The sequence below is a fragment of the Solanum dulcamara genome, chromosome 5 (genome assembly GCF_947179165.1).
Source record: "Solanum dulcamara chromosome 5, daSolDulc1.2, whole genome shotgun sequence".
NCBI lineage: Eukaryota > Viridiplantae > Streptophyta > Magnoliopsida > Solanales > Solanaceae > Solanum > Solanum dulcamara.
In genome coordinates, this window is record NC_077241.1 from 47288989 (window position 1) to 47300357 (window position 11369).

The 11369-nt window shown below is 38.4% G+C and overlaps 1 pseudogene; it reads right to left on the reverse strand.

Annotated features, from left to right (window-relative positions):
* Nucleotides 1-2959: 2959 nt before the first annotated feature.
* LOC129890571 (uncharacterized) lies at nucleotides 2960-6328 on the reverse strand (annotated as a pseudogene).
* Nucleotides 6329-11369: the final 5041 nt, after the last annotated feature.

The following is an 11369-nucleotide window of genomic DNA, read 5'->3' on the forward strand; positions in this document are numbered from 1 at the left end:
TGAAAGAATGATTTTCACCATGTCGACCTCATATCCAACCATCAAGCTCGCTACAATGATAGCTCGATCTGGGGTTAAATGGTTATCCGGATTTATCGGGTAGAGTCGGTGTCTGACAATGGTCCACCAAAACTTAGTCACAAAATTCAGTGATGCCTTCTTGATTGGGGTTGGGTGTGACACCCAATCTGCTGTGATGCCATGCTTCGTTATATAACCCACTATCCATCTAAGTAGCTAACCACGTTGCAATAAATCTTGCATAGCATTTTTATCATGAACCACCTTTATTTTCTAATCAAACTCCACTGTAGGGGTTGCTAGTGGAAAGTTAGGGTCATAGATGACATACCGGATAGTCTCCTTAGATAAACTAACCAATATCTCCTAAACCATCATGGTCAAGAGGACAGGCTGCTCTAGCTCCTTTGATTTCGAAGAATCCAACTATTTGATTGTGGCCGTGTATAAAGCATACAATTTGCGGACCATATTATTGTTGTAACTCTCAAGATGTTCAGTCATCTATTTTGTGGCGATGGAACAAGTCATGGATCTCAAGAACTATTTCCAGCCCAGTTATGATCACACATGGCTCTTTAGTAATGGGTCTCCTCAAATTCTGATGATCATTTCTCTCTTGCCCTATTTTGTAGAAATCTAGAAGCTTGAGAATGCACTACCGCTTTAGTTGCCCTCCTATGTAGACTGGTATAGAGCACCGCTCGGTCATTGCCTTTCCCACAGAGGATTTGGATCCTGAAGTGGATGGGGGTAATAAGTCAGTATCACTCCCCTCCGTCTTTACTGAATCCCCCTCTTCAGAATGGAAGGGTGTGGTACTGCAGATTAATGAGGCGGGGAAGATTCTCTGCTTTGGCCTAACACTAAGATGATTTTTTTAGAGTGTTGGGCCTTTTACTTCCTCACCAATGGTAACTCTGAATCATAAGAGGATGCCTATTTAGATGCACTGAGATCAGCATCTGTTGGCACATCTTTGAGGTGTCATCTAAAATATTTCACAACTTTCTTCTTGGAAGGTTTTTTCTTCCCACTACCCTTCTTCGATGTTTGTTTTAGAGGCATTTTAATTGTGAAGGGAGACTTAGGACAAAAACACAATAAGAAAAATAGAAAAGAAAATAACTAGATAGTCACAGTTTTTGGTCCTACAAGGGTGAATTTACAAGTCATAGAAGAGTAAACGGCTCGTAGACTCAGACCTGCAGGTATTGAGTCTCTGAAGTTTATCTACGATAGGACCCTACGACTCGTAGAAGTTTCTATGAATCATAAGGTTTAGTCTTAGACTTAGAATCATTAGTTTGTAGTCTCTGAAGTTTGTCTACGAAAGGACCTTACGACCCATAGAAGTTTCTACGGATCGTAAGGTTCAGTCGTAGACTTAGTGCTATGCTACTAGAATTTTATCATTTTATTTAGAGGCGTGCAATGCACGAGCCGTAGAATATTCTATGACCCATAATTAAACTCGTGAAACTTGGTGAATGTGAAGACTTAACCACTTATCTTGAGGTGTCATTTACGAGGGGTAACTGCGATCCGTAGAATAATCTACAAATCTTAGAAAATACTCGTCTGAACCATGCAAGATTCAGTGATTACATTTACAAATACAGTTCAACAACAAAAATTTCTTGCTTGTTCCTTGTTATTGAATTATAAACACAATTTCAACAAATCCGGTACTCCCAATTCACATTTTAACAAATCAAACCACAACCTAAAAACACCCAAAATCTAGAGCATATTCTATTGACAAGTTTAACTGACGAGATGTAGGAGAGTTTATGAGTCATAAGTAGGCTCGTACTGGTCATTACATGTGAAGTTTCAATTACTGAACATGAAGTCTCCTTGATGAGGGATAACTACGCCTCATAGAATTATCTAGGACTCATAGAAAACCCCCTTTTGAAAAATATTCTTCAAGTTTAGTGAGTGAACTTACATAGGCTCAAATTCAATCACCCATTTTCAGTCAATTGAAACATAAATTCAAAAATACAGAACCCCATTTCACACATTAGTTCAATGATCAAAATTTGAACTCTCAGAAAGCCATATTTTTGTTTGATATAGTTATTCAGTCCTACTAAACTATTTAACCAAGACAAGTGTGGAATGTAATATCATTAAAAAAATAACTTACCAGAAGGAAGAATTCACGCGTTTGAGTTAGGTTGGTACTAGGACTGATATTACTAGATGCTTTAGGAGTTAGGGTTTTTGAATTATAGTTGTTTGATGCTCAAATGGTGTGGATTGATGATGGGTTTGCGTGGTTTTGGCAAGGGTGGGAATTGGAGAAGTTGTTTGTCTGAAAAGGAAGGTGAACAGTGATCTATTATAAGTTTTTGAGAAAAATGAGTTTTAAACTTTGTATATTTTATTTGATGTATTCGCGGGGCGAGGTGGGTGTTTAACTTACTAAGTCCACAAAAAGGCAAGTTATGACTCGTAACAATTATTATGGGTCGTACACTTGTGTCATAGATGGTCTCAAAGGAAAGAAAACATATCTAGGGTCCACGAGTGTAGGCTATGATTCGTAGAATGTTCTACGGGTCGTAGAGTACACTCGTAGACTTAAAGCTACTTCATATTTTGCATTTAGAGTTTGACGAGTAAGGTTTATGAGCCGTAGAAGTTTCTACGGCATGTAAAAATGACTCATATATCTTTTTGAGTCTTTTTTAGTTTCCAGTATTTTTAATTCGGCATGGGCACGTACTCAACCTTTGGCCTATTTTTATACTTTTTATTTGTGACTCTAATTTGACAAGGACCCTAACAAAGTCTATGCCATCCTAAAAACTATCAACTGAGAATAGAAAAAGATAAAAATAGACTAAATAAATACAAAGTAAATTGGGCTACCTCCCAATTAGCATTTGATTTAACGTTGTAGCACGATGTAGATATGCCTAGTTACTCAGACTTCACTAAGCTTCCATGCTTCCACAGTTTTGATTTCATCCTCTATGCCCATATATGCTTTTATTTGTTGACCATTAACTTTGAAATTCATACCATCCTTCTTTTCTAGCTCAATCACACCATGTGGAAAGACTTGACTCACTCTAAGGGGTCCCAACCATTTTGACTTGATTTTGCCAGGAAATAAATGCATCATTGAGTTGAAAAGAAGGACCAAGTCTCTGGGTACAAATGTTCGCTTGTCAATTTTTTGGTCATGGTATTTCTTCATTCTTTCTTTGTACAAGGTTGCAGTTTCATATGCATTTAGGCGAAACTCATCAAGCTCGTTTATTTGATTCATCCTTTGCTGTGATGCGGCATTCCAATTCATGTTCAATTTCTCCAACGCCCACATAGCTTTGTGTTCCAACTCTATGGGAAGATGACAAGATTTTCCAAAGACTAGTTGATAAGGTGACATACCTATGGGCGTATTGAATGCAGTGCAGTAAGCCTATTGAGCATCATCAAGCTTTCTTGACCAATCCTTTTTATTTGTGCTCACCATCGTTGCAAGTATTTTCTTGATTTCATAATTTGAGACTTCAACTTATCCAATAGTTTGTGGATGATAAAGATTTGCTATATTATGTCGAACCCCATACTTTTCAAGTAACGCTTTGAATAATCGATTGCAAAAGTGGGAACCTCAGTCACTGATTATTGCCCTTGGTGTACCAAATCTTGAGAAGATGTTATGCTTGAGAAAGGCGGTGACACTCTTTGCTTCATTGTTTGGAAGTGAGAAAGCTTTAACCCATTTAGACATGTAGTCAACCACAACAAGGATGTATTTCATTCTAGTTGATCTCACAAAAGGTCCTATGAAGTCAATTCCCCATATGTCGAACAATTCAATGACTAGAATAGGAGTGAGTGGGAGGTCATGTTTCCTTGAAATTCCTCCTTCCCTTTGACAATGATCACAAGACTTGGTGAAATCATGAGTGTCTTGATGAATTATTGGCCAGTAGTACCCACATTATAGGATCTTGTAGGCTATCTGTATACCACTATGATGGCCTCCAACAGGCGACGAATGGCATGCTTCCAAAATACTCATCTTCTCTAATTCGAGTACACAGCAATGAATAATCTCATCTGCACAAACACGGAACAAGTATGGTTCTTCCCAAAAGAACTTCTTCACATCAGACATGAACTTGCAGTGTTGGTGAATATTTAAATCGGATGGCACTATATCACTAACCAAATAATTGGCAACATCAGCAAACCATGGAATTAAGACATGTGATGTTGTCAATACTTGTTCTTCTATAAAGGTGTCATTTATCTCAACTCCATCTTCCAACTTTAACATCGCCTCTTCTTCAAGCCTAGAGAGATGGTCCGCAACTTGGTTTTCTGTTTCTTTTCCGTCTTCCACTTCAAAGTCGAACACTTATAACAGTAATACCCAACAAATAAGCCTTGTCTTAGCATCCTTCTTTGCCATGAGATATATCAATATAGCATGGTCTGTGTGTACAATGAATTTGGTGCCCAACAAGTAAGATCTAAACTTCTCGAAAGCAAACACAACATCAAGCAACTCTTGTTCGATCATAGTGTAGTTTCTTTAAGCAACATTAAGGGCTTTGCTAGCATAGTATATTGGATATAAAATCTTCTCATGCCTTTGTCCTAATACTACACCAAGTGTTACTCCACTTTCATCACACATGACTTCAAAGGGCTGCTCCTAATCAAGTGCAATGATGATATGAGCTTATACTAACCTTTTCTTCAACTCTTGAAATGCTTTTAGACAGGCTTCATCAAAAACAAACTTCATCTCCTTCTCTAGTAGTTTGCATAAAGGATGAGCTATTTTGGAAAAGTCTTTGATGAAGTGGCAATAGAATCCGGCGTGTCCCAAAAAAGCTTCGAATACCTTTGACAAAGATGGGAGGAGGTAACTTTTCGATTACCTCAATATTTGCTCGATCTACCTCAATGCCTTTGTTTGAAATCTTATGACCCAGCACTGTGCCCTCTTTCACCATAAAGTGATACTTCACCTAATTTAGCACAAGGTTGCACTCTTCATACCTTTTTAGTACATCTTGGAGATGAGCCAAGCAATCCTCGAATGAGTCACCAACCACTGAAAATCATCCATGAAAACCTCAACTGTATCTTCCACCATTTCTGAAAAGATAGACATCATACAATGTTGAAAGGTCACCAGTGCATTACACAATCTGAATGGCATCCTTTTGAAGACAAACGTCCCATATGGGCATGTGAAAGTGGTATTCTCTTGGTCTTCTGGTGCTATAAAAATCTAATTGTAACCCGAATATCCATCAAGAAAATAGTAGCAACCTTTGCCAGCGAGACGGTCGAGCATCTGATCCACGAAAGCCATTGGAAAGTGATATTTTTTAGTCCATGAGTTGAGCTTACGATAATCCATACACACTATCCAACCGGTGACAGGCCTCATTGGAATGAGTTCAGTCTGTGCGATTGTCACTACAGTAATACCACCCTTTTTTGGTACATATTGGACAAGACTTACCCAATTACTATTTATGATTGCATAAGTGGGTTGAGACGTCGCTAGTGTTCAATTCTTGGTTTGAAATTCAACATGAGTTGGATTTTATGAGTACATATGCCCAATGGTATGCCAATGATGTCAGCTATTGACCACCCTATTGCTCTTTTAAAATGCCTCAAGACAGATGTAAGAGCTTTTACTTGCTTTCGGTGAAGATCGACAGCTATTATGACCGGCAGTGTGTTGTTAGGTCCCAAGAATGCATATTGCAATTGAGATGGCAGTGCTTTAAGTTCCAAAGCCAGAGTTTCCTCGATGGATGGATTCGCGATTGGATTTTCTCTATTCTTCAAATCTAATCCAAGTCTCTTGGGTGCGTGATTGAAAGTCCAAGGCCATTTAGGGCACAAACAACCTTATCATACTCTCCAACTTGATCTTTATCAAAGTTCATGATGACGCCAGCTAGAGCTTCAACACCCAACCTCTCTTTAATAGGTATGTTTGGTTGCAAATCGTCGACAATATCAACCATGAAAATAACTCATAGATCATTGTGATGCTTCATTGCTCAGCATAAAAAAAGATCACCTCTTCATTGTTTAGTCAAAACTTTAGTTGGCCAGTTTCCATGTCTATCAAAGCATCGCCAATTACCAAGAATGGTCTGCCCAGAATGATAGGAACATCAAAGTATACTTCACATTCAAGAATAACGAAGTCAGAAGGAAGTATGAATGATTCAACCTTTACTAAAACATCATAAATAATTCCCACGGGCTTCTTCACAGTACAATTTGCCATCAAGAACCGCATTGACGTAGATTTTAGGGCTCCCAAGCCTAATTGTCAGAACATTACGAGCGATATCAAATTAATGCTAGCACCCAAATTGGATAATGCTTTTGCAAAGTTGAATACCCCGATGGTACATGGTATGGTGAATGCGCTTGGGTCTTCTTTCTTTTACACAAGGGAGCGAGTGGCGATTGTACTACAATGATGCAAGTTATCAGCCGGTTTAAAGCTCACCATTCTCTTCTTTGTGACAAGATCCTTCATAAACTTGGCATAATCTTGAATTTGTTCTAGAACCTCTAACAAGGGAATATTCACCGAAAGTTGTTTCAACATGGAAATAAACTTAAGGAACTTTCCATCTTCGGCCTTTTACTTCAATATTTGTGGAAAAGGAGAAGGAGGTCTTGGCATTGGACTTGGAGTTGGAGAAGTGTCTTTTGCATTGCCTGCTTTCTTATCATGCTTTGCATCTCCTTTTTCAGGCTGTTTGGTGCTTGGCTCTTCGTCTACTGCTTCTTCCTCGATTTTTCTTTCTATTTCATCCTCACTAACAACCACGTTATGCACATCATCCTCAAGTTCTGGCATAGGTGGATCAACTGTTTAAATACCACTTCGCGTGGTCACCATTATGCATTGTCTTTCATTCTTTGGATTTTAAATTGTATTACTTGGGAGAGTTCCTTTTTGGCGTGGGTTCAAAGATGATGAAATATGCCCCAATTATTGCTCAATAAGCTTTCTAGATGTAGAATGTGACTCAACTTTTTGATTCATTCAAGAAAGATCATTGTGTATATCCTTAAGATTATCCTCTATTGCATCATACTTTTTCATCATCTTAGCCATTATGTCTTCGATTCTTGCAAGTCCGGATTCCACAACTCAATTTCCAGGAGGGATATATGCTCCACTATTATTGTTATCTCTCTTTCTCCAATAACCATCTTTGTCTTGCCCGCGCTTTTGATCATTGTATCTATTTTCGATTGTAATTATTCTCGGGATTGTAGGTTCCATCAAGATTGTAGTTGTTGTCATAGTTGTATTTTCCCTCTTGATTGAACATGTTATAGTTCCGACCTTGATTTCTATCACGACCCAATCCTATAGGCTGCGACTCATGCTCGAGTTGGAAACTCATACGTACCCTTAGCCCAATTAGCATATTAGCAGAATAAACAAATATAGAAATTAATTAAAGTCACTAGATAGTGCATGAAAATAGATACAGCTCACGAAAGCTGATAAGGCCGCCACAAAACACAAAAGCCCAAAATATATACAAAACCCACAAATACATATCTACAGACCTCTACAGAACGATAGCATAATTATATGATGGGACAGGTCCCCATCGTACCCCTGACCAATGAATACATATAGGCTACAGAAAGGTCAGTACCAAAATATAGGCTCCGGACAAAGGAGCACTATCAAACAGAGTGGATGTCCTAAGCAAGTGTATTAGAAACTCAAACGTCTGTACCTGTGGGCATGTAATGCAGCCCCCGAGGAAAGGGGGTCAGTATGGAAAATGTACTGACTATGTAACGCATGGACTGTAATAAATAAAGTCATAACCAGAACAGAATGTGCAGAAAATGAGCGAAATATCCAGAAAGTAAAAATACTTATCACAAACACAGATAATGCATGCGAAAAAACATATGTCATATCCGGCCCCATTACGGGATGCGGTGAACAAAATGTGGTCGCCCTCCCGTCACTGGCGCCACAATACAGCATAACTCTAGAGTAGGAAATATCTCCGTAACAGATCATATCATATCAGATGGCCATATCATATCATATCATATCATCAGACATCAATATATGTGTACATGACACAGCATAACTCCACAACCCATGTACAGGGTGTACCTGCCCCCTCACGTCGGGGCATGGAGAATAAGGCAGAGAAGTACGCACGATCATGTATCTCCTGGACCGGGCTCAGTGAAGGAAGCAATGAGGCATCCACGAGTAGAATAGGGAGAAACTAAATGCAATTTAAATCATATTTGAGACTCGATGGAATGATCAAAATGAGCTATCATTCAAAAATCAAGACAAGTGTCATATCAAGTACCTTTTGAATGTTACTATGGATTGCATCAAAAAAGAACCTCTGGAAATCTAAAACATTAGCCATCTAAGTGGCTCTAAGAATAGGAACTTACTTGGAAGCATATAAAAATCATATATTTATTTCATAAAGACCATTCCAAATAAAGGAAGATAGCTTCACATTTTTTTACTACTCTCCATCATATAGAAGGCTTGAGAGCCATAACTCCATTATTATGGAAGTTCTAACATTAGGAAGTAGATAAGAGTTATAAATCATGCTCGGAGCTTTATAGATGGGATAAACCCCAAAACTTACATCATGTAATACTTATCTCAAAACATGCCAAGAGAAGGAAGGGGTAGCTTTACATACCTATGCCAAAAACATGCCAAGAGAAAGAAGGTAGCTTCACATACCTCTTATGGATTACTCTTAACCACGTTCGCCTCATCGACTTTTGAACCTATTTAACATAAAAGAAATACTAAGTTTAATAACCTTTCACTTTCCAATTTCCAAATCTACAACCAAGTATCCATAGGAATCGTTTCCTTATTCATTTCCCTCGATTAGTTTATTACTAGTTCCGAAGTTATCGGAAATCGGACAGCATTTCCCCTATAACTTGCCCTATCAAAACTTCCAATTCATCCTTAATTACCACAGACAACCAAAATCAACAACCAGAAGCATATATACAAGTAAAATCACTTCAACATTACACAATATAAACTCCAACCAACTCGCTCAAAACTATGATACCAAAATAGAATATTTAACCTTTGTTTTGTAAAACCTTTAACCATACGAAATAGAGGGTCGTGTGGCTGAAACAAGAAGAACCCACACTCTTATTATAAAAATTTTCATCCCTGCAACACGCAATCAAACCAGCAACAACTGCAGCACCATAATCACAACACACTTCTTAACTTTGATCTAACTCTAACGACTTCAATTAGTTTGTTTTTAACTTCAAGCATCCTTATGAAATTTTTCCACTTCCATCCTGATTTAAGACATTTAATATACCTCATAAAAACATCATAAACTCCAATTTAAATGGGAAACCCTTACCTTATCCGAAACTCGCCAAAACTCGCCTCGAAAGCTCTTCTAGCGCAGCTGAAACTTCGTGGATGTTTGCTATCCTTTTGGGGCTGCTTCAAACCATATATTTATATTAATAACACATTCATACCCTCTTTTTATACCCTATATAATTAATTCACGGAATAAAATCGGAGGGCTTACCTTTTTGGCTCCAAATCTGTGGCTCCCTCTCTCTAGTCTAGAGTTTCTCTTCTCTTTTTTTTCTAGAATTTTCTTGGAGATAAAAAGGAGTTGTTTGGATAAGGATGATCGTAAAACATATATATAGAGGCCACCTTAAAGGGATGACACATGTCATCCCTTAAGTGGTGGCACGTGTCAAGCCCTTAGTGGGCCAACACATCACCTCCTCCACTTAGGGGCTGCCACATGGCATGTGGGGGCCCAACACCCTTACTTCAGTTGCTTCCATGTGGCACTCCCTTTTGCTGCCACATGTTACCTTTTTTTCCTCCTCGTGGGTTTGTAATCTCATCTTAGTTTACGAACCTATGTAATTCTTTCTACGTAAGCTTGGTATGAACTCAAGTAGCTTAAGAATGTAAGATTTTTAAGTTGGTATCTTACGTACGTAAGTTGAGTCCTATGACTCATTACTTGGCCTCCAACTTCTTCCGGATTATTATAACCATATTTCCAATACTCCCTACTATAGGGGTCACATTCTTCCTTCCTTAGAGTTTTTTGGTAGCGTCATAGATTATCTGGCTCACATGGTGACTTCTAAGAAGCTTAAGAACCTTCAAGAAACTTAAGAAGCTTAAGAACCTTCCAAGGAACAAAAGTATGGGGTATCACATTCTTCCCCCCCTTAAAACATTCTTCCTCGAATGTTAACTTGTCTTATAGGGTTTTATGGGGATTTTCGGGAGTTCTCTACAACTGTTGTCTTTCAATCCTTTTAGGATTTTAGACTACCTTTGGATATAGGGAACAAGTACGGATATCTCTTTTCTACCTCTTTGTAACGTATCCAAAATATTATAACTATATTGTCCTTATCGAACCCTTATTCCTTTACCACGTACTTACTCACTTGGCCCTATATGTAAGACATACATATTCATAGGTTGCATAACCCTACCGGTACAACTTGTATGAGGTAGATGTAGTCTTTTCATCTCTAGGTTCATTCTGCTTCACCCATCTCATTCATATTGAAACTCGCTTGTCCCATCTTATCATACTTCTTTCTTTTCTTTTATTCACTCCTTGCTCTTCTCACTTCCAATCATAGAAGGCTTGCTATCCTTTTTCCTTGGTTATTTATCTATCGCAACATCATTTGCGACCAATGCTATAGCCAATAGCTTGGCTCTTGACCTCGCATGGTATTGTTATCCTTCACACGATCTCTTGAGTTATTCGATACCCTTCCCTGGTCGTACCCTTTCTTTTTTATACACACCCATCTTCTAATGTTATGTAGTGCAGGGTTTTGCTAAAAACTTCTTGACACCGCCTTAAATACCATTCTGACTTCTATCCCATTATTGTTGGCTTTTAGCCCTTCTAACTTGCTTCAGCACAGGATCTTCTTGAAGTTTAACCATCCATTTCCACTCTATTGTAGTATCCATTATTTCCATCTTGCCCTTGCATTCTTCTCACCCACTTCCCCCATTAAGGGGGGGGGTACTTATACCTTTGTCCAATCTCAAAACTCATCCAATCTCTTTTCCCAATCCGCTTGGTACCATATCATGTACATCTCTTTCTTTATCCTTTATAACTTGATTTTGTACGTATGAAACCTTGACTAAGTCATAAAGAGATGATAACATTTCCATACATAGTGGGACATCTCATCTATTAATCTGTACTTGTGTAATGTGACCCATGGAATAACTCATCCAAGGCCACACTTCA